Below are 24645 nucleotides of genomic sequence, written 5' to 3' on the forward strand. Positions count from 1 at the left end.
CAGCCGACTTTGGCTCAGGTCATGATTTCGCGGTCCGTGAGTTCGAGCCCCACGTCAGGCTCTGTGCTGACAGCTCAGAGCCTGGAGCCTGTTTCAGATTCTGTGTCTCCCTCTCTCTGACCCTCCCCTGTTCATGCTCTACCTCTCTCTGTCTCAAAAATAAATAAACGTTAAAAAAAATAAAAATAAAAAAATAAAAAGGAAAAGAAAAAATCAGACGTTTCAAAGTTTCCAGGAAAAATCCTAAAGTTTTAATCAGACAGCTACTGTGTTCCCATTATTTTATAGTCACACCTTTTCGCTCATTTATTTGTTCATATATCTATTTATGTTTACATTTCTTACTTCCTGAAACCTTTCATGTAAACAGTGAACAAGTCATCACAGAAAGGGTAATGGCACTGACAGTGGATGCTATGAATCTACTCCCTTTAAAAAAATAAAAATAAGTAAATATATAAAGAAAGAAAGAAAGAAAGAAAGAAAGAAAGAAAGAAAGAAAGAAAGAAAGAATTCAAGTCAAGGAAATCCCCAAACACCATGCTTTCAAAGCCAGGATGTAAAAGCAACCACACTTGCATTTAAGGCTTCTTGGAGCCGCCTCTGTGGCACCAAATTCCACCAAAGATAAAGAAGATGTTTGTGCTAAGTTGGGAAAGTGGAGACATCAGCATTTTTACCTTCAGACCATTATTTCTGCTCTCCAGACAGCACCTGATAAAGCATCTAGAGTGTCGTCTTCTGCGCAGCCACTGCGCCTGTGAAGCCTGTGCTCGGGGGTTTCCCTGGGGTTTCCTTTCCGACAATTGCAGCAGAGACTCTGAGAGGGGCCCAAATGAGCTGCCTTAACCTTCCCGTAAACTGATATTTCCATAGGGGATTAAGACAAACATTTCAAATAAGCCAATTTCCTTTACTAAAAAACTAAAGCGACAACAGTAGTACCAAGAGAAATATATAAAGACAATGAATAAGACACACTTTTCTTGTCTTTCGGCATGCAAAAATATGAGCAAAAGGTTAGATGGGAGTGGGCTACACAATTTCCTGTTATCTGACGCTCTACATTGGAGCCTAATGAAAAGTTATATAAGAATTACACTGAGGCCCTACCAGGGGGAAGAGGAAAAAAGTCTAAATGCTTCATGTTATCTGATATATGCTGACGCTGCATGGTATATATTTCTGTATTCCTGTTTATTGTAAATTTTTCTATTCAGAAGAATGCAACTATGTCTCTTTTCTAATAAGGCACGTCCAGAACTCTAGGGATGCCAAACGGTTCCCTGTTGAACAGGTGAGAATGAAAATCCCTAACTATCCTTGAGGTCCCTATATAAGGGCATAAGCTTCCTTATCCTAAAATGTGTTAGGCAGTTCCCCTGGGCCACAGGAAGTCAGAATTCCCTTCGACGCAAAGGGGTAGGGATATATATGCTCCTGAACTAACAAAAAGGAACACAAAAGAAAAAGCTAAAGTGGAGAATATACTTACTACATCCAAGTCTTTAGAAAGCTGAGGGGAGCCAGAGGGCCTTCTTAGCTTTGGTCACCTGCCAAACTTCATACTGCTTGCCTCATCTTCTTCTTCTTCTTCTTTTTTTTTTTTTTTTAAGTTTTTTAATTTATTGGGGGGGAGGGGCAGAGAGAGAGAGAGAGAGAGAGAGAGAGAGAGAGGAAGAGAGAGAATCTTAAGCAGGCTCCATGCTGTCAGCACAGAGCCCAACATGGGGCCTGGTCCCATGAACCATGAGATCATGACCTGAGCTGAAACTAAGAGTCAGACGCCTGACTGACTGAGCCACCCAGGCATCCCTCCTCTTCATTTTCTGATACTGTGGAGCCTTTCTTGCTTTTCCCTTTATGGTTGTGTCTCCCACATACCCATATTCAGTTTTACACTATTACATGTATAATGTGAGATATTTCACATTTAACACTCTATATTAACACCCCGAGCACTTCTGGAAAGAGAATGGCTAAAATTAAAACCAGCTAACATTTACTCTATGTGTCAGGTGCCAGGTTGAGCCCTTTACATATATTACCTCTTTTGATCTGCAAAACTGCCCTCACTCCATGATACAGATTAAAAAATGCTAAGAAGTTAAAGGAATCATCAAAAGTCACACAGCTAGAGAGAGAACTCAGATGGAAACCCAGGTCTGACAGGATTCAAAAGACCACAATCTTTAACTATTTTAATTCTCTTTAAAACCAATATATTTTTAAAGCTTTTTTTTTGTGAGGAAAAGCCTTTTATTTTGAATCAACATTTTCATGAAGTCAAGAATGATGATATATTTATGCATAAATTGTCTCTTTATATCTTGCTCTTCCTTCTATAATATTCTTTCCATAGCATTTAATACAACACATTAAAAAAATATGTTGTTTTACAGAAGCACTTCTGTTTCAGCCACATGGCAAAATATGTACCCTGACCAACAGTCTAACAGAAAACATCTAAAGATTTTGAGGAGCACCTGGGTAGCTCAGTTGGTCAGTGTTCGACTTTGGCTCATGTCATGATCTCAAGGTTCATGGGTTCAAGTCCCATGTCAGGCTCTGGGCTGACAGCTCAGAGCTTGGAGCCTGCTTTGGATTCTGTGTCTCCCTCTCTCTGCCCCTCCCCTGCTCGCATCCATCTGTCTGTCTGTCTCTCTCTCTCAAAAATAAAAATAAATAAGCATTAAAAAATTTTTTTGATGAAATACAAAACATTAATTTTACTTAATTCAATAGGCTAGCAAGTATTCACGGAATTCACAAAGGCCCCAAAATTAAGTGACATGGGCAACGTGGGAAGAAAACAGAACACATTTTTTGCCAATATTGATGGTATTTGCCAAAGTGACATTAAGTGTCTGCTTTCTTCGTCAGATGGACACACAAGACACCCCATCCATAATCTATAATAAAGCTGGAACTCCAAAAACCCAGATGTGAGAGTAAATTAGAATTAAGGTCCCCTCACCTGACAAGGAAAACTTGATGTCCAAAATAAATTTTTTTCTCCTGAGACTTTATAACCACAACCTTCACATAAGATTTTCATGCCAAATTCACATTACCTGATAGGTGGACCAGAAAGAGTCAAACCAAGAATTTAAAGTCATCCTGGGGAGTTGGGGGGGGGGGGTGCCTGGCTGACTCGGTAGAGTATACAACTCTTGATTTCAGGGTTGTGAATTTGAGTCCCACGTTGGGTGTAGCGATTACTTAAAAAAATAAAATCTTAAAAAAAAAAAAAAGTCATCCTGGGCTGGTAGTGGCCCCAGCTACCAGACAAAAGCAAACAAAGCCTTGCAGGAGGAACCTGTATGACTCAATAATTCCAAAAGAAAAAGTTGCAAAAAATAAGTTGTTCTAGCCTCAAATCATAAAACACAGAAAGTATCATTTAAAAGACCCACAAAGACTGAAGTTAACAGAATGATCAGAAATAAAACAGAAAATAAATGTTTAAAGAAAAAAATGTAAAGTATTAAAAATATAGGTAAGAGCAAGAGACTGTAAAATCTTACCCAGGTTGTGATCTGATATTATGGTTGAGTAAGACAATGTCAGTATCCTTAGGAGATACAAGCTGAAGTATTTAGGAGTGAATGGCAATTCTGAAATGGCTAAATAAAAGATAAATAAAAGCAAATATGGAAAAATGTTAACATCTAATGAATGCAGGTGGTAGGTATAAGGGTGTTCGCTGAACTATTACTGAGAAAATTATTAAATGTTTCTTAACAAAACGTTTTAAAAATTACCAAGCAGATTTTTAGAATATCAAAATGGAACTTCTAGAAATGAAAAATCCAGGGGCACCTACCTGGGTGGCTCAGTGGGTTAAGTGCCCAACACTTGATTTTGGCTCAGTCATGATCTCACAGTTTGTGAGATCGAGGTTGGCATTGGGCTCCCGATGATAATGCAGAGCCTGTTTGGGATATTCTCTCTCTCACTCTCCCCCTTCTCCGTCCCTCCCCTGGTCACATGTACACGTGCTCACTCTTTCTCTCCCGAAATAAATAAATAAATAAATAAATAAATAAATAAACAAACAAACAAACAAACAAACTTAAAAAAAAATAAAAAATAAAAATCCATTGACTAAAATTATAAGTGCAATGTATGAATTCCATAGCTAAAAAGAAAATATGTGAATTGGAAAATAGAACTGAAGAAATTCCCTAGAATGTAACCCAAAGAGAGACAGAGAAAGTATGAAAAGCAGGTTAAGAGATATGGAAGACTGAGGAACATATTCTAACAAGTTTAACTAGAATTTAAGAAGAAGTGAGTGATGAATAAAGGCGCAGAGGTGAAACCTGAAAAGAGAATGGCAGAGAATTTCCAGAGCTGATGAAAGAAACCACTGCACAGACTCAAAAAACCCAGTGAAACCCAAAGAAGAAAAACAAGAAAAATTTGTATCTAAACATGTAAGCGTCCATATACCAGTCTAACCAAAATGGAGCAGATACAGTTACATAAGGGGAGTAGGGGTGACTCTAAAGATAGAGTCACAAATGACAAACAGTTCAATTTACCAGGAAGAAACAATTCTGAACTTGTGTGAACCTAAAAACATAACCTCCTAATATGGAAAAGAAAAATCTGTCAGAACTTTAGGAGAAAAAAGGCAATCTATCAACACAGTGGAAGATTCGAACGTATCTTTGTCTAATTGATAGTGCAAACAGACAAAAAATATCAATAAAGATACAGATTTTAACACAACAGGCTCGACCTAATGGACAAATTTAGAATCCTGCAACCAACAGCAGCATTGCTCCAGCATTCTTTCCAGGTTCACAGGTAATATTTATGAAAAGTGACCCACAATGGTGAACATAAAACCATGCTCAACAATTTTCAAATAATTGGTATCATTAGGCCAGATTCTCTAACCACAAAACAATAAAGTTAGAATCAATAACTAAAGAGCAAAATTATAAAAACCTAATAGGTTTGGAAATTTAGAAACACATAATAATTCATGTATCAAATAGGAAGCAATAGGAATTAAAAATAGCTAGGGATAGACATATCCCAAAAATGTGAGATTATGAGCTAAAGCTAAAGGAAGAAGGGCCTGCACGTCCACAGCAAGCAAGCATTGCAGTGATTCCCTAAAGTATCTATGGCCATTTTGCAATCATAAACTGACAAAGAGGAGTATCAACACTTCAAGAACTGTTGGACACTGCTGAAGCTGAAAATGGACCATGGCTACACTGCAGCCCCACTCAGGAGTGGCCTTAAAAGACAAAAGTGATGGGGAATGTTCCCAATAGTCAGAGTTTGGGACAATGCGTTTGTTCATCATCTTTATGTCAAAGTGAAAGCAAAATGTCAGGAGGTCAAAATATGTAGACTCTTGGGAACATGGATCTCAGTAGAGTTCCCACTGCCCTAACCAGCAAAAGTGGCTCACTGTGCCTGAACCATGCAAACAACAGTGGTGTATGCTGAACACCTGCCTTCCTCCTAGGACTCTGGAATTCTGGTACATGCTAGGCAGAGGGTGCCCATGTGACTGCTTCCAATAGAAACCGTGGGCACTGAGTCGCTAATAAGCTTCTCTAGTAGAGAATATTTCACCCGTGTTGACAAAACTCACTGCTGGGGGACTTAAGCATGTCCTGTGTGATGCTGGAGAGGGGCCTCTTAGAAATGTATACCTGGACCTCATTCCATATGCCTTTCCCCTTTGTTGATTGTACTTTGTATCTTTTTGTGGTAATAAATCATAGACATGAGTGCAACTATATGCTGAGTCCTGTAAGTCCTCCTAGTAGGATTCCCAACACAGACTTGCTTTAACTTCAGCCAGTCTCTTTGTGATTGGTCTCCCCGGCGCTGGCACAGAGGACACACGAATAGAGTAGCCACGGTGGCAGAGATTGAGGCTATATATAGGCCCAACGCCATTATTTCCCGCTCACCAAGGCTGATACTGCCTACTGTCTACTGTCAAATATCCAACCTGACAGCACAGAGAAGAATGCTGAGTCCCCAATACAGCATCCTCCCTAAGATGACCAACCAGCCATTGGTGTGAAGTTGAACGCACTGGACCCCTTCTACTCTAAAAGTGGTTTTGGATGAGACCAACAAATATTCAAGCATGGGATTGCCCTTCCTGCCAGTAATGCCTTAGCTACCACCGTTATTGCAGAGTGTTTGATCCAACAAAGCGGCAGCCCACATAATATTGCACCAGACCAAGGAACCCATTTTATAGCAAAGGAGATGGTAGCACATAACCATGGGATCCTCTGGTCATACTATACACCATACTATCCAAAAGCTGTTGGTCTGAAAGAATGAACAACACGTTGAAGGTACAGATAAGGCACCGGCTCAGAGATGACACCCTGTAAGGCTGGGATGCCATCTCTAGGATGCAACATATGTACTAAAAGTCAACAGCCATTATATGATAGTATGTCCCCAGCAGGTAAAATACATGGTTCTAGGAAGCAAGGAGAAGAAGCAAGAGTGGCCCCATTAGCTGTTATTCCCAGTGACCCACTTGGGGAATCGCTAGAAACTGGGGCTCTGTGGATTAGAGAACCTGGTTCCCAGAGGGAGAACACTTCCACAAGGAGACAAATATTAAACTATGGTTGCCACCCAGGCTCCTCATGTCAGGGGATATGAGGCAAGAAGAAAAAGCACTATCCTGACAGGGGTAATTAATTCTCATCAGAAGGCAGGGCCACTGTTAGACAACAGAAGCAGGACGGAACACGTCTGGCTAGTAAATCTACTTGGGCATATTTTGTTACTCTTCTGCCCAATTTTGATAATAAAAGGACAAGTGAAGCAGCCACAGCCTTTGACCAGGGACTTGGACCCTCAGGGATAAGGGTCTGAGTCATCCTACCATAAGAGCCACCCAGACTAGCAGAAATGGTAGTTGAAATTGAAGGGACTAAAATGGATTCTCGAAGAGTGGGGTGAGTTCAGTTGTGGCCTCAAGATCAGTTGCAGAAATGGGGACTGTAGTTTATTCCACTAACCTTCCTTGTATAAGTTTCCCCAAAGAAAAGACACCCACCACAGATGTGAAGCAATGGTCCCAGGACATTCATGAAGCAAATAAACACAAATGGTATGAAGGGCAGACTGACATGGTCACTGGCTATACCATCCAGATGTCATCTTCAGGAATGAAGGGCATATTCCTCAACTGCTGGGATGGCTGCTGGCTATCAGCTGCTAGTCCTTCCCTGGAATTAAACAGGCTGATAGAGCCACCTAATCCAAGATCACACTCCCTTCTCAGAGCGGCTAGAGCCCAATGAGAAGTCAGATGCAAGGGATATAAAGGCCTGACTGCCTTATCCCAACTTGTGGCAACCCTGAAGTGTCATCTTAGTTTCAGAGTGCCCCATGATGTTATTAGCACTGCTGCCCACCTCCTGCTTCCACCCAATCCTGTTTTTTTCACTTCTCCTCACAGCTGTTGATCCAGAAAGCACTCTCTCATAAATTTCCTGCATGTTTATCTCTATCCATTTCAGAGTCGGCTTCCCATGGGATCCTAATCTGCAAAAAGAGTTTTATTAGCAAGTCCCAACAAACATTCAAAAGCAGATAAAGACTTCTATGGAGAAAATTATAAAATTTTATGAAAGACATTTTAGATCATTTAAGTAAATGAAGAGATATACATGTTCAAAATGGTAAAGATGTTAATTCCCCTACTAATCTACAAATTCAGTCCAATCAAAATCTCAACAGGAATTTTTTAAAAACCTGACAAGTAGATTCATAGTTTATATGGATCATAAGGAAACAGGTCAAGAATACACAGGACACTCATAAATAAGAAGGAAGAGTTTAAGGGGCATGATCATATATCAGGAATTGTTTTGGGGTGCCTGGGTGGCTCAGATGGTTGAGCATCTGACTTCGGCTCAGGTCATGATCTCGCGGTCCATGAGTTTGAGCCCCACGTCAGGCTCTGTGCTGACAGCTCAGAGCCTAGAGCCTGGAGCCTGTCTTGGATTCTGTCTCCTTTCCTCTCTGTCCCTCCCCAGTTTGTGCGCTCTCTCTCTCTCTCTCTCTCTCTCTCTCTCTCAAAAATAAACAAACATTAAAAAAAAAAAAAAGAAATTGTTTTAAGTCTGAGATAATTAAGATGGTGTGGTATTAATTTGTGGAAAAACAAACCACTGGAAAAAAAGGGAGCCCAGAAATAGCACACAAAGTGTGATAAATATGTGACTCAGTTATCACCACAGATCAGGAGGAAATGAGACTTACATAACTAATGCCCAGACAACTGATCCACCATCCAGAAAAAGAGGTGAAATCGTACCCTTACCTCACACTACACAACTAAAAAAAAAAAAAAAAAAAAAAGAATTCTAGATAGCTTATTTAAATACAAAAATTTAAATACAACATAGGAAAATATCCTTCTGATCTTGGAGTAGGGAATGATTTCTTAAACTAGACAAAAAAAAGTCTAAGTAATGAAGTAAAAAGTTCATAAATATAATACATTAAAAATAAGAATTTATTTATCAAAAAAACACCACAAAGATAATGAAGACAAGCCACAAATCAGAATAACATATCTGCAGCAGAATGGCTGGTATCCACATCTATAAAAATGGTTACTACCCAGGGGCGCCTGGGTGGCGCAGTCGGTTAAGCGTCCGACTTCAGCCAGGTCACGATCTCGCGGTCCGTGAGTTCGAGCCCCGTGTCAGGCTCTGGGCTGATGGCTCGGAGCCTGGAGCCTGTTTCCGATTCTGTGTCTCCCTCTCTCTCTGCCCCTCCCCCGTTCATGCTCTGTCTCTCTCTGTCCCAAAAATAAATAAAAAACGTTGAAAAAAAAATTTTTAATTAAAAAAAAAAAAAAAGGTTACCACCCAAAATACATTTTTAAAAATTCCTTCAAATCAATAAGAAATTATAAACAAAAATGGGCAAAAGATGTGAACAGTATTTCATAGAACAGGAAACATGAATAACCAATGCACATACAAAAGATGTTTGATTCCAGTTATAATCTGAGAAACACAAATTAAAATCACAGAGAGATACAATTTCATACCTATAAGACTGGACAAAATTAAGTCTGACGGGATAACTGGGACACTTAACACACTGCTGGAGGGAGTGTAAATGGGAATAACCACTTTAGAAAATCAATCCAGTATCATCTATTAAGGCTGAAGCTGCATACATGTCCTGTGACTCTGTAATTTCAAATCTAAATGTATTCTGGGAAAAAGATTTTTCAAGCCATGGTCCTGAGGGTTGGGAAATCAATTTAGCCAATTTTGATCAATATTTCTTTAATAAACTACAATAGACTAGAGAAAAAAAAAAGTATCAGAGTGCATTTGCACTTAGTGAAGGTTAAGTATTCTTACGTGAAAATTTTGCTTCCATATGTTGTATATTCATATGTACACATACAGGTATGTGTACTGGGTCAGGATATAAAATGTTATCTCTTATTATAGATGTGATTCATGGTCAAAAATGTTTGTAAGCCTCTGCCTTGGGTGAATTCTTGCACATGTAAATTGTTTGCAGTAGCAAAAACAACCCAAAGGTCCATCAACAATACAATTGATAAATAAACTGTAGTATACTCATACAATGGAATTTCTCCATTAAGAAAAATGACTTCATGGGGCGCCTGGGTGGCGCAGTCGGTTAAGCGTCCGACTTCAGCCAGGTCACGATCTCGCGGTCCGTGAGTTCGAGCCCCGCGTCAGGCTCTGGGCTGATGGCTCGGAGCCTGGAGCCTGTTTCCGATTCTGTGTCTCCCTCTCTCTCTGCCCCTCCCCCGTTCATGCTCTGTCTCTCTCTGTCCCAAAAATAAATTTAAAAACGTTGAAAAAAAATTTTTTTAAATAAAAAAAAAAAAAAGAAAAGAAAAATGACTTCATTACAGCTACAGGCATCAACACAGGTGAATCTCAGGAACATAATGCTGAGAGAAAAATATCACAGAATACCTGAAGCACAATTCCATTTACATAAAGTTCAAAAATGTATTGTTTAGAAACACAAACATAAGAGATAAAGCTATAAGGAGAAGCAAGGGAATGAAAGACACTTCTGTGAACGGGAGGAGAGCAAGGATACAGAAGGGACTTCAAAAGTACAAGTGATATTCTTCCTCCCACACTGGGTGACGGGGACATGAGTGATTATTGCACAATTATTTCTATCTTATATATACTTTTACACTGTTTTTCCATATTTACTCAAGATTTAATTTTCAAAACTTTAAGACATATTTACAAGTAAGCCCGTATCTATATTTCAAAGATGGATAAGGAGCCTCACAAACTTTCCAGCTTATGTGGAGAAGAAAAGTACCCAATTATGCCCAAGTAACCAACAATTTTCTTTAAGGACTTATAGAGAGACGAAGGGAAGAGAAATATGTATTACACGCTAAAAGCATTTTTAACAACTTCTCTTCATATTCTTTCCTCCTGCAAATTCTCTGGTCCCCTATAGTTTACAAATCAAAAAACCCTCTCAAAGCAGAATGCTGAATGCCGAATGCTAGAGACAATTCATTATAGGACTACTATGAATCAAGGACAGAAATGTTCACAAGAAAAAATATCTAAAATTCCTACTAAGTTTAATTGAAGCTCTGGAAAACTTCAAAAGGATTTCAGTTGCTAATTCAAATGTTGGTCTGTATTTGGTAAGATGCAAGATTATTACTAGAACACAAAGACATAATGTTATGGTATACTGTCAAGTACTGATTTTTTTCCAGAGTAGGAAAAACAAAAAAAAAAAACAAAAAAAAAAAAAAGAAAGAAAGAAAGAAAGAAAAAGAATACTAAGTGATTTCTAAGGAAGAAAAATACATGCCTCAAATGATATTTTTCAACAATGGCAAAAAAACAAAACAAAACAAAATCAAAACACCTACCCTATTTAATACAGGATCTTATAAGCACTGCAGGAAAGGGTCACTAGAATACACATTTTTCAACTCCCCTCTCCCTTTATCACTCATTAAAATTCATCTTAATATTTCCTGCTTGGCATTAACACTGGCTAGCTACATTTTAGTGATGTTTACATCTTGCACTTTAAAGAGAGAATGATCATTTACTTAATGCCAACTTTTAGCTTAATGTCAAGTACTTGGAGGTGGCAGCAATGACAATGATAATAACAACACTAGAGAAAGCAGTCAGAGGTATAAAAGTAGAAATGAAAGAGGTAAGATGAAATCACTATATTATTCTATGTATTATAATATAAAATAATATTCATATATATAGAAATCCTGTAAGAACTAGTTAAAAACTACTATAAATAGAGAATTTGGTAATGTAAAGGAATACAAAATAAACACAGAAATCAGCAGCTTTCACGTACACAAACAGAATCAGAACATAAGACCCCATTTATAATAGCAACAATTGCAAATATCTAGGAATAAACTTAAGAAACATGCAAGGCATATAAAAAAATTTCCCCAAACAAATACATTCAAAATCCAGAAGCTACAAAGGAAAAAACCCTTTTACAAAGGAAAAGAGTGTTAAATTTCACTCTTTAAAAAAAATTGTGTATAGTCCAAAAAAAATCTCTACACAAAGTCAAAAGATATACAAGATAAATAATAAACTGGACTAATCTCCCTAATACATAAAGCAAGAAAAAGATAAAAAATCCAATATGTCTGGGAAGTTTACAAAACTGCCAAAGTTCTTAAACAAATGAAAGGCCCAACCTCACTCCTAAGAGAAATACAAATTAAAATTACACAGATTCGCTTTTCACATATTAAGACCGGCAAAAATCCAAACATTTTTTAAATTCTGTGGTGACGATATGAGGAAACAGGCACTCTCTTACATTGCTGGTTAGAACGTAATTGGCACAAACCCTAGGGAGGGCAATCTGGCAATACTTACAAAAATTACAAATGCATATTCCCGTTGACCTGGCAATTGTACAGGATAATTCACTGCTGCATTGTTTGTAACAGCAGAAGATTAGCGATAACTCAAGACTCCCTCTACAGGGAACTGGCTGAATAAATTATATTTCCAAACAATGGAATACTACGCAGCTGTATGAAGGAATGAGAAATTCTTTGGGCAGTAATACAGAGTGATTTCCAAGTTGTATCGTAACTTATACAAGTTATATCGTATATTTACGTAAGCAAAAAAAGCAACCTCTGGAACAGTATTAATAGTACATTACATTTTGTGTAAAAGGGGAGAGAAATAAGAATATGTATTCATATTTGCATATCAACATTCTGGAAGATGTACAACAGACTAGTAAAATGGGTATGGGTAGGTACTAGGTGAGTAGGGACAGGACGGAAAGAGACTTTTCACTGTATGATACTTTTTCATGTTTTTGGATCATGAAAAGCACCGCCCCTTTAAAACATGAAATAAAAAATAGTAAGACAAGAATAACAATAGCAACTACCATTTACTGAGTACTTACTTTTGAGGTGGGCCTGTATTAATTTCAATTAATCCTCATAACACACTGAAGTAGGTAATATTAACCCCGGTACAAAGAAGAGAAGACTGAGGTTCAGAGAAGTTTCAGATCTGTAAACCAGCGATGTCGCCTATCTCACAGGTGGTTGAGAGAATTAAATGAGATAATATATATAAAATAGTTAGCACAATGCTTGACGCACAGTAAATGCTTAATCAATGATTTGCCATTCCAAAGCAATAACTATTTTCAGAGATGTTTCAACTGAGCCATATAAAAAACAGTAAAATCAGACGAGAAGTTTGACAAAGATGTTTTAATTGAAATTTTTATACATGTAGGTTAAACAGCCTTTTCTAATTAATTGGAAGCTGCTTTAGATATGCTATATCCTCACTATATAAATTACACAGTCATTGAAATAACTGCTCATATCCCATAATTACACAAGCTTCTTTGAGGCTACTATTTAATAGTGTGAATATACTTAATCAGAAAAGATATCAACTGAAGAGCTTAGAAGTGTAACCATTATTTTAATAAGGGGAGGGGGAGCTATACATACGATGGTGACTTCAAGACAGATTCTCAAATGTAAGATCTGCTTCCAAACGATGTCATTTCAAATTCACTTGGTTACTCATGGACAACAGGATGTCCCACACCATGAAACTACACACTTACTGCACATGCTGCTAGTCTATAAGCAAGATGCTCTTTGGGGAAAATTTCAAAGGAAACATCAGCTTTTCCCTTTCTAGAAGCAAGCTATTCCATCTAGAATGCCCTTTTATATTTAACCCCGATTAAAAGAATAAAAAGAAAAAAAAACTACAACGAAGCAGCTGACTTTTCATAAGCTTACCAGAAACCATATTCAGTATAAATGAGATAAGATTGAATTCAGGGCAGAGGCTTATAAGACATTTTATTTTAATTGTAGTTTTATGTATCTGTCTTTGTTCTGTCTAAAAGATAAGCTACACTTGGATCATCCAATTACGTGGTAAAAATACACACAGGCACACGAGAAAAAAATACACGGTCACATTTAAAGTGTAAAACGAAGCAAAATATAAAGTCTTTATCATTAAGGCATTAAAGTTTAAAATTTATTGTTGAGAAAATGCCCTGCACACCATTTAGTCACTCTAAGTGTAGGACCCATTGAAGGAAGTACTCCATTTCCAGGCTTCCTAGCATTAGCCACAAAATAGGTCTTTCTGCCCTTTTAGAAATATAGAGAAGAGTAGTACCTTCTCTTTCTCTCGGGAAGATTGAATTACCTGCTATGGCCTCAACTGTTCCAGGCTCTCTCGGAGGTGCCTGCTCAACAGTTGTTTCTATGCTCAAACTTCAGGGTTAGGACCCTGGCCAGCCTTCTAGAATCAGGGCTGAGAGCCCAGTTCTTTCTAACCCCATTACTGGCATAGAAAGGGGATGAGACAATACTTCTAAGTCTCTCTCCTCTGCAGTTAACAATCTCATCCCAATGTCTAGGCCCACATTGCCCAACACAGTAATCACTAGCCACATATGACTATTTAAATTTAAATTAATTTTTTTTTTTTGAGAGAGAGAGCGCATGTGTGTGCACACATGGAATGGGGGTGGGACAGAGAGAGGAGACAGAGAATCTCAAGCAGGCTCTGTGCTGTCAGCACAGAGCCCGACATGGGGCTCAATCCCACAAAACGTGAGATCATGGCCTGAGCCAAAATCAAGAGTTGAACGTTTAACTGACAGATCTATCCAGGTGCCCCTAAACTTAAATTAACTTAAATGAATTTTAAAATTCAGTTCTATAGTCATACTAGCCACATTTAAAAAAAATTTTTTTTTTTAATGTTTGTTTATTTCTGAGACAGAGAGAGACAGAGCATGAGCAGGGAAGGGGCAGAGAGAGAGGGAGACACAGAATGTGAAGCAGGCTCCAGGCTCTGAGCTGTCAGCACAGAGCCCGACGCGGGGCTCGAACCCACGAACTGTGAGATCATGACCTGAGCCGAAGTCGGAAGCTTAACCGACGGAGCCGCCCAGGCGCCCCTCAAGAGAACCACTCACATGTGGCTAGTGGCTACCAAACTGGACAGCACAGATCTAGAAATCTCCATCATCATAGGAAGTTCTACTGCATGGTGCTGGTCTACACTCAGTAGAGACATGAAGGTATCAGGCTGAAGATCCTAACCAGATTTGCCAATAACAAAACGAATATTGTTTTCTAATTTCTACTCCTACCTCTCAAAGTTCCAAAATCAGATTGGGTACAGGTGAGTGGTTAATGTTTAAAAAATCTTTAACAGTAATAACATAAACAGAACATTTATGATGTACAGCCACTAAGCTAAGAGCTTTGGGTATCTAATTTAATTCTCACTACGATCTTATAAAGAAGGTGCATATCCCTTTCACAGATGAAAAAAATTAAAGCTGAGAGAAATTAAGTGATTTGCCTGTGGTTGCATGGCTAGTAGATGGTAGAGTCAGGATTTAATTTAGAAAAGCAAACAAGCAAACAAAAATGGTAGGTGCAAGTCATACATAAGAAGTAAGCAGGGCTCATCCCACTGAAGCCTTCTGTAAAATTTTCATCATTATAGAATCACAGAAAATCAGAATAGGAGCAGAAACTAATGCAGTGTTTCATGACCATCTTTAACCCATGACCCCTTCTGATGACTATAAAAATCTCACAATCCCGTAAAGATGAGGTGTATCTCACCATAGTCATTAAAATTTCTTCTATCTTCACATTTCCAATAGTCAATTTTTCATCAAACTTTACTTTTTTCTAAGTACTGTATAAAAACTTTTTATTTTCCTTACATAACATTAAAATATCAAATATGCTCTTTCAAATACATTCATTTCCCCCCCTCAATCACACATGCACTGAACCGTAAAAACTGATCCATCTTTTCAATTTAGACATGAGAACAGTAAGGCCAAAAGAGAGGGGGGGATGGGGATGCCTTGCCTGCAATGAAAGACAGAACTGCTGGAACCAGAACACAATGGCAAGGCTTAGCCAACATACTTTATTTCACCTGACTCTTGAATGGCAAAATTCCTTAGGGCCCCACCCCCCCACCCCCCCAAGAAGTTAAGAGCTGTCCTATTTGATGGCATATCTTGTGGGATTTGTGGGAATGAAGCTCCTGGACAAGAATTCCCTATGCAATTTTCATCGACTGTTGGAGACAGAAGGGACCTCAGAGAACTCTCCAACTCTTAATTTGAGAATCGAGGAGACAGAAGCTCAGCTAGTTACATATAAACTTAGGCACCCTACCCCTCACAGTTTTACAGTCTATGGCAAAGGGGGACTGTTCATACACTGAGTTTTGCTATGTGACCACCGGAGGCCAGGATCTGTGCTAGTCACTGTGGTTGTAAAGACGAACCTGACATTGTCCCTGTCCAAACAGAGCTTACATTCTCTGTAATTATATATTATATTATGTATAATATATTATATATATTTATATGTTATGTAAATATAATTACAATGGAGTGTGCCAAGTATTACTTGCAGGAATGAACTTGAGGAAGTCAGAGGAGATCATATGCAGGCTGAATCTTACTGAATAGACAGAAATTCGCGGACATGGGAAGGCATTCCGGCAGAGAGAACATAACAAGCAAAGAATAGGAACCATGAAATCACAGAACATGGAATGTAGGTAATGAGGCAGGGAAAAGGTATTTTTCCCCCAGTTTTATTGAAAAATAATTGGCAAATAACATTGTATTAAAGGTGTCCAACATAATGACTTATGTATCTACTGCGAAGTGATTACAAGAAAAAGGTTATTTTTTTATGAAAAAATTTTTTTAATGTTTATTCATTTTTTGAGAGACAGAGAGAGAGCACAAGCAGGGAAGGGGCAGAGAGAGGGAGACACGGAATCCCAAGAAGGCTCCAGGCTCTGAGCTTTTAGCACAGAGCCCGATGCGGGGCTCAAACTCACAAACTGCAAGATCATGACCTGAGCTGAAGCTGGACGCTCAACCAACTGAGCCACCCAGGCACCCCAAAAAAGAGTAGTTTAAATAAAATCGTTCACTATGTACATTATCAAGAAGAGTCACATAAATATGAAGGAAAAAGCTCTAACCATTATCTCTCCACTTATGAACTGTGCTCTCATTATAAGTCATTTGAGACAAGAATGTGACTCTTCAACAAATGGTGTTGAGAAAACTGGATGGCCACATGTAAAACAATGAAGTTGTACCCTTATGTTACACCATATTGCAAAAATTAACTCAAAATGGACTGAAGGCCTAAATGCGAGACCTGAAACTATAAAACCACTAGAAGAAAACATAGGGGAAAATCTTGAGGACAATGGATTTATCAGCAGTGATTTTTTGGATATGACAACAAAAGAAACAAAAGAAAATGAAACTACATCAAACTGAAAAAATTGTGCACAATCAAGAGATTGAAAAGATAACCTACAGAATAGGGAGGGGAAATACTTGCAAACCATATATCTGATAAGGGGTTAACATCCAGAATATCTAAAAAAAAACTCTTACAACTCAACAATAAAAAAGTCCAATTAAAAAATGGGCAAAGGAGGGGCACCTGGGTGCCTCAGTTGGTTAACTGTTTGACTTTGGTTCAGGTCATGATCTCACTGTTGGTGAGTTCGAGCCCTGCGTCAGGCTCTGTGCTGACAGCTTAGAGCCTGGAGCCTGCTTCAGATTCTGTGTCTCCCTCTCTGTGCCCCTCCCCCCTCACACTCTGTCTCTCGCAAAAATAAAATAAAAACATTAAAAAAAATTTTTTTAATAAAAAAAAATGGGCAAAGGACATTTTTCCAAAGAAGATACACAAATGGACAATAAGCACCTGAAAAGATGCTCAACATCACTAATCATTAGGGAAATGCAAACAAAAACCAAAATGAGTATCACCTCACACCTGTCAGAATGGCCATCATAAAACACACACACACACACACACACACACGCAAAAAAAGCCCCAAAACAGAAAATAACAAGTGTTGGTGAAAATGTGGAGAAAATGGAACCCTTGTGCACTATTGGTAGAAATGTAAAATGATGCAGCTGCTATGGCAAAGTGTACAGAGGTTCCTCAAAAAACTAAAAATGGAATTATCATCTGGTCCAGCAATTCCACCTCTGGATATATATCCAAAAGAACTGAAAACAGGATCTTGAAGAGACATTTGTATGCCCATGCTCACTGCAATTATTCACAATAGCCAAGAGGATGAAACAACCTTAAATGTCCACCTACAGATGAATGGGTAAAGAAAATGTGATACATACATGCTATGGAATACTATTCTGAGTCCAAAAAAACAAAGAAATCCTGTCAGATACAACTTGAATCAATCTTGAGTACCTTACGCTAAGTGAAATAAGCCAGTCACAAAAAAACAAATACTGCAAGATTCCACTTATGTGAGGCATCTAAAACAATCAAACTCTTAGAAAGGGAAAGTAGAATGATGGTTGCCAGGGGCTAGAGTGAAGAAGAAAGGAGAAATCGTGCGCTTCAGTTCTGTAAGATGAACAAGTTGTAGAGATCTGTTGCATAACAAGGTGTATAAAATTAACACTACTGTTCTGTACACTTAAGCACGTAGGCGTGGCTTACTCCTAAACATCTAAACTAGCAGAGGCACGGATACTACAAAAGTCATTTTTAGAAGTATTTAGAGTACAATAAATATGGCTTTTGCAACACAATTCACAAATATATTCTAGTGACACAAATATCAAAATCAGTTTGCAGGCCTGAGCTCAGAAACTCACTCTGTGGGGTAGCAAGATGGAAAAGTGCTAAGAGGCAGGAGGCACTGACCCCGAGGGGAACTAAGGCCTTAGATCAGATCTCCTACAAAGCAGAAATGCCCAGGAAGCAATGACATCGACACTCTTGTAACCTCTGAGACAGCCAAGGGTGCTTTTTAGTGAAATTCACAACTGCCATGACCACAGTACTCTATCTGGCCAATCACCCTACCCAAGAAAGAAATGAGGTCATCTCACCCTGCCTGGTTCTAAGTGAACCCATGCTGTCTCCTAATGATCACTACTTCCCTTTTCCAGGTTTACAAGCTCCTGACTGCTACTAAGTGAGATTGGTAAATTAAGACTGCTCTATGTCAAGCTCAAGAGAGAAGTCTGTGGATACCTGGGTTGCTAAAGGAGTCTTCAAGAAAGAAACTGAGCTCTAAATCTAAGGAAGATTTTAATTCAGAGGACCAACAGAGCTTGGTAGAGGGCAGGGGGGAGTAGTCAGCCTGTGAATAACAGAGACAGCAAGGCTAAATTCAAGTAGCAGAGATAGCAAACCGGAAGGCCTGGTCCAAGTATAACCTAGGACAAGCAGGGACTATGATAGAGCAAGTTCTTCCTGCTGGGCTGCATCCTTGATCACAAAGGTCAACTGCAACTGAGCTTCTGCCAGAGCTCTCATTTTGAGTATCATCAGACACACATACTATATTAAGCAGAGCTAGAAAGCAACCCCATGTAAAAGACGGTTGTCATAATGGCCAATCTAGTTTTTCCAAAGCACCTTCTGAAGAAATCCACCACTAGGATTACGTGTAATGGGCAATTTTGTTGCAAAGGACCATTGTGCAACATTTTCCCATTTCTCTTCCAGAAAAACACAGAGGTAATTATGTACTCATAGCCAGTGTAGCAAATCAGTTAAATTAAATCTGTATTTCATCTAACTCATATAGGATATGAATAACATAACTAACTTTTCTAATTTCATACTCTAGTACTCCCAAGTAAATAAAAGGGAAAAAAAGTAAAGTTTTCCCCCTACAAATAGAATCTGTCACTTCCTAGGATGTGCACTTTTCAGCTCATGCATCCTAAATGCATGTGGAGATATTATATGCACTTTCTATTTAGCAATTTAATTATATCTTTGCATTCAAAGAGTGGCAATGGTTTGCAGTAATAATCAGGTGAAAGCATTCTAACATTAATATGCTGGAATCCGATGTGTTAATTTGATGCAACTTTGCCTTGACAATATGTGATTAATTTGTTCTCAGGCTAGCCCTGCTCCCAGCTCTGACAGTTTAAAATGCTGGGTTTCTTTATCCATATCGCTATTTGACACGCCTTAGCCCACTGCTTTGCTAAGACCACTGTTAATTTGTAATGAACTTGCTTTTCAGGGGGGCTCCTTCATTTTTAATTCTGTCAGTGTCACCTCCTTGAGGAAAATTACAAGTTTCCGTAGGTGTGATTACTGCCAAGTGCTGCTGATAAGAGGTTTGAGAAAATAGGGCTTTATAAAGAAGTCTGTATTTAATCTGCTGAAACAGATTTATTGCCTCCAGACAGATAAATATAATACAAAGTTCTCTTATTTAAAAGTCATCCCCAAGTTCTCCCTCACCACCACCTCCTCCTAAACAAAAACACAGTTGCATTTCCAGGACTCAATAATGAGTCACTCAGGGAAAAGAGGTGAAAGTGTAATAAATTTAGCAATGATGGCAATTCTTGTCATCGAATTAGACTTGTAGGGGAGTCTTCTAAAACATATGAATACACTTTTCACAAGGTGGAGAAGAGGGAAAAAAATTCCACTGAAACAATTATGGTTTCACCTCCTTTCTAACTAGCAGAGGAACATTACACAGCTTCACCAGCCCATTTCCTTTGGGCAAACTGAGTCCTGGTGAAATCAGACGTGGTTTAAATTTCTGTGTGGAAAATAATACTAATGCTTGACGATGGGTTACGGGGGAGATAGAAAGTCAAAGTCCCAAAACATACCACTTAATAGAATAACTCATTACAGTGATACAAAGCAGCCTAGGAGCACCTGCACAGGTATTCTCCAATCAGCCTTCAAAATAACCATGGCCAGTAGGTACTATCACCCCAGTTTTTTCACATAAGGGAACCAAGACGCAAAGAGTTCATCACAAGGATGTACCAAGGAAAGAACAGAACTTCGGAAGAGGAAAACACTCCTGTTCACTGCTGTCCTCTCCATCAAGATCTCCATCATGATCTTTTCTCCTTTTCTCCATCACAATCTAATGGGTGGAAAAGTCCTCTCCTCTCTAATTAGTCCACAGATAGAGCTAACCAGTCCAATGTTGGAGTCATTCTCTTCAGCCCTAATCCTTACTCACTCTGCATTTAACAGCAGTACCCTGTTCTCCTGCAATTCTGACCTTCCCATCATGAAGCCTGTTTCCACGGGGCCAGGAAGACACCAAGTCCTGCAAATTCTACCCTAAGATTTATCCAATGTTCTTAAATGTCTACTTATGCCAACAGCAAAAAGCTTAAAACAGCCCCACTTACCTCAAACGTCATTAGAGGCACAAACCTCTTCTTACAAGATTAGTCTCCGAATACTTCACAAACTAAATTGAAATCACTGGATATGAACTATCACTGCATTCCCCTATCTCCCAGTCTTGTTCTCTATATGTTCCCCATGTATATGTTCTCTATGCATCCCCAGCTGCGGCTCAAAAATAAATAAATAAACAAACGAAACAAATAAATAAGTTTTAAATAAAAGCTAAAAAAAAAAAAAAATCAAGAATCCTACCTTCCACTGTATGTTCAGACCGCAGACCGAAGTGAGCAAGATCATGGCTCTACTTTTTTGATAAAACGTTCCCTACCTTTGCCTTCCCTGCCTCTGTCTAAGAAAGAGGCCTGGAAACTGTGGAATACATGCTCAAAGGAATGTAAGCTAGTCATTGAAAAGGGGTATTTATTTGAAATATATAAAAAGAAAAGTTCAAAAACAACGAAGGTAGGTGCAAAAGCAGAATGTAAAATTACACACAGACTGAATTATACTAAAAGATGCAAAGACAATTTATAGCACCTACTGCTCAAAGAGACACATGAAATTTTGATTTTTAAGTTGTTTTTAATTTAAAATTTCCTTAATGCTTCTTTATTGTGGTTTGTATATCTACTAGTCTGCAGGTTCCTTCAGAGCAAGGATACATCTGCATATGCGTGGCCTAAGAGCTCAAGTTTTCACTAAATTAAATGAAATGAAAACTGCTGGGGGGGGGGGCGGGGAGGAGGCGGGCATGTCTATATCTGCTTAAATACAGACAGCCTAGAGCAGCTCAGCTCAGTCTGGCCCAGGTATGACCTCCAGGCACCGGCTGTGGTGTGCGGGGGCAGCTGCTGCTCTGAGATGCCTTCCCAGGGCAGAGATTACAGTCCCTATTCCCAAGCCTTCCTCCTCCTCAGACAAGGACCTGTGTCGGACGGACGCTGGGGAACTGCTGCCGCACGACAGAGAAAAGGAGACCTGCTCTGAGATGAACATGACCCTGAGCCAGGCAAAGGCAGCAAACACCGCTCCAATGACAGGTGTGATGCCTAGAACAGGCAGTTATCTTGAAAGAGACATACAGATGAGAACAATAATAAAATTGAATAGAAAGAAGGAAAAAAAACCCCTAAACCGAACACTTAAAAAATACCATGGGACATACTGGTTTTAAAAATGCACAGGAAAGCGTTAGTGCATATATATCGAAGACACAATAAAGGCAAATTAAATAAAGTAGAAAATTCAGAACTCCCTCCCCTCAACAACACTATAACTGTAATATCTGCCAGATAACTGCATATTCTGTAATATGTGGGGTGGGAAACTCAATCTATCACTGCTGGAATGGTCATAATTCCTAAGGAGAAAATTCTAAACCAAATACTGCACCAGGACAAGTCTACTAGTGTCTCTAGTTACCAGACCTTTTTTTTTTTTTTTTTTTTTTTTTTAGCATTAATTAAATGGAAAGATAATCTACATGCCCTGGTGACCTGTTATGGACCAAGGAATAAAAGCAGAGCTGGGAAGGAGAGGACACTGGGTCCAACAGAAGTTAAGCTCTTATTTATCCAAAATTGCACAATAAGTGGCAAAGCCAGGACCCAAGTCTGCCTGACACATAATCCATCATACCCAGTGCTTTGCCCAAAGAGTTCACGAGTCTAACTTTGAAAACACATACACATGTGACCTGATTAGAAATGTCACAAATCAGGGGCACCTGGCTGGCTTAGTCGGTGGAGCATGGGGCGTTTGATGTCGGCGTTGTGAGTTCGAGCCTCAGGCTGGGTGTAGAGATTGTTTAAAACTAAAATCTTTAAAACAAAAAAGAAAGAAAGAAATGCCACAAATCAGTATCTAATTAGATATGTGAATAATACAGCACCACAGGAATGGGCAGATGAAAAGTGGTTCAAGTACCAAAGTACCAATCAGCGTGAGTTTTGCCCTATGTTCTTAAGAAAAATGGGCAGGGTGCCTGGGTGGCTCAGTTGGTTAAACATCCAACTTCGGCTCAGGTCATGATCTCATGGTTCATGAGTTCAAGCCCCACATCAGGCTCTCTGCTGTCAGCACAGAGCCTGCTTCAGATCCTCTATCCCCTCTCTCTCTTCCCCTCCCCTGCTTGTGTTCACTCTCTCTCTCTCAAAAATAAATAAATATAAAAATTAAAAAATAATTAAAGAAAAATGGGGAAATGGGCTAAATGTAGTCCAGGCTGAAGAAATGAGTGGAATAATGGTTTGAAAAATTACAAACAGCTTGTGGTCAGAGAACCAAACTGTCAAGTAATAAGCAAAATGGGGTTACATTAGGAGGCAGGGTGACAGAAGATCTAGAATCAGACTGGCCCAGGTTCAAGTACTGAACAAACTTTCTTTTTTATTTTTATTTTTTTTAAACGTTTATTTTTATTTTTGAGACAGAGAGAGACAGAGCGTGAACAGGGGAGGGGCAGAGAGAGAGGGAGACACAGAATCTGAAACAGGCTCCAGGCTCCGAGCCATCAGCCCAGAGCCTGACGCGGGGCTCGAACTCACGGACCGCGAGATCGTGACCTGGCTGAAGTCGGACGCTTTAACCGACTGCGCCACCCAGGCGCCCCAGAACAAACTTTCTTAATCACTGGCTTTCAATCACTTACTCATTCATTCACCAGACAGTTATTTTATACCTACATGCCAGTTCCTTTCTGAGGCTTTCTGCCTCTTGGTTTCCTCATCTATAAAACAAGAAGAGAAACGTCTATCTCTCTGGGCTATTGTGGCGCTTAAGTAAGAAAGGACGTCTTCATTAAAATAGCATACCTATAACAGGAAGGTAGGTGACAAGTAAATGAGGGTTGAGCTCAACAGTACAAATTAAGTTGGAAGGTATGTGGGGGAAAGGGTGCTGTCGCTGAAGGGCTCTGTCAGGTGGACAGTTTAGTTCTGCTACCTCAGGAGGGCAATGGGGATATTTCATCTGGCCACAGCTGCACGAGACACACCGAGGGAGAGGGGACAAGTGGCAGGGAGGCCAGCCTGGAAGATGCGGTAACATAAATGAGCTGTGAGAGGTGCTGGAACAAAGGAGTGCTGATGAACCTTGAGAAGCGTCAAATCTGATGGACACTGAGAAGGAATCACTGGCTGACCTTAGGGACACAGTGTGAAGAGAGAGCAGAGAAAGAGAAGAAAAGTACTCCCATCATTTCAGATTTTTACTTCTTTTTATTTTTATTAAAAAAAATTTTCTTAATGTTTATTTTTGAGAGAAAGAGAGAGCACGAACAGGAGGGGGGCAGAGAGAGAGGGAGACAGAATCCAAAGCAGGCTCCAGGGTCTGAGCTGTCAGCACGGAGCCCGACGCAGGGCTTGAACTTACAAACTGTGAGATCATGACCTGAGCTGAAGTCGGACACTTAATCGACTGAGCCACCCAGGCGCCCCAATCATTTCAGATTTTTAAATGGCTTAAATCCCACTCTGGAAATCATCTTTCTTTGAAAATAATCACCTAGACATTACCAATTTCACAGAAAGACCCTTTGTTTTGCACACAAAATACACTTTAATATTTTTCTGCAAGCACCATCCTTTCTCCTAGTCCAAATACTTACAGGTCTGTACAAATTACCTCGATCTTTCCAAGATTAAACTGCAATCTGCTTACTCGCACTCATGTCCCTCAATCATTCAGGCCTGAGGAAACAGAGTCTGCACCCTTGAAGACTGCAGCACATAAAACATTGTGTCATCGGTAGAACAGCAGCACTCTGTCCCTAAGCACCTCATTGTCTCCTAAATGGCTTCAGCTACAAATATTCCACTGGCAAAAAGGCTTTA

At 39.3% G+C, this 24645-nt stretch overlaps 1 protein-coding gene across 12 annotated transcripts in view; it reads right to left on the minus strand.

The window, feature by feature from the left end:
* MAPKAP1 (MAPK associated protein 1) overlaps positions 1-24645 on the minus strand; it is a 274623-nt gene that overhangs the window by 159654 nt on the left and 90324 nt on the right. The gene's annotated exons all lie outside the window — the stretch shown is intronic.

The sequence above is a fragment of the Panthera uncia genome, chromosome D4, assembly GCF_023721935.1.
Source record: "Panthera uncia isolate 11264 chromosome D4, Puncia_PCG_1.0, whole genome shotgun sequence".
Taxonomy (NCBI): domain Eukaryota; kingdom Metazoa; phylum Chordata; class Mammalia; order Carnivora; family Felidae; genus Panthera; species Panthera uncia.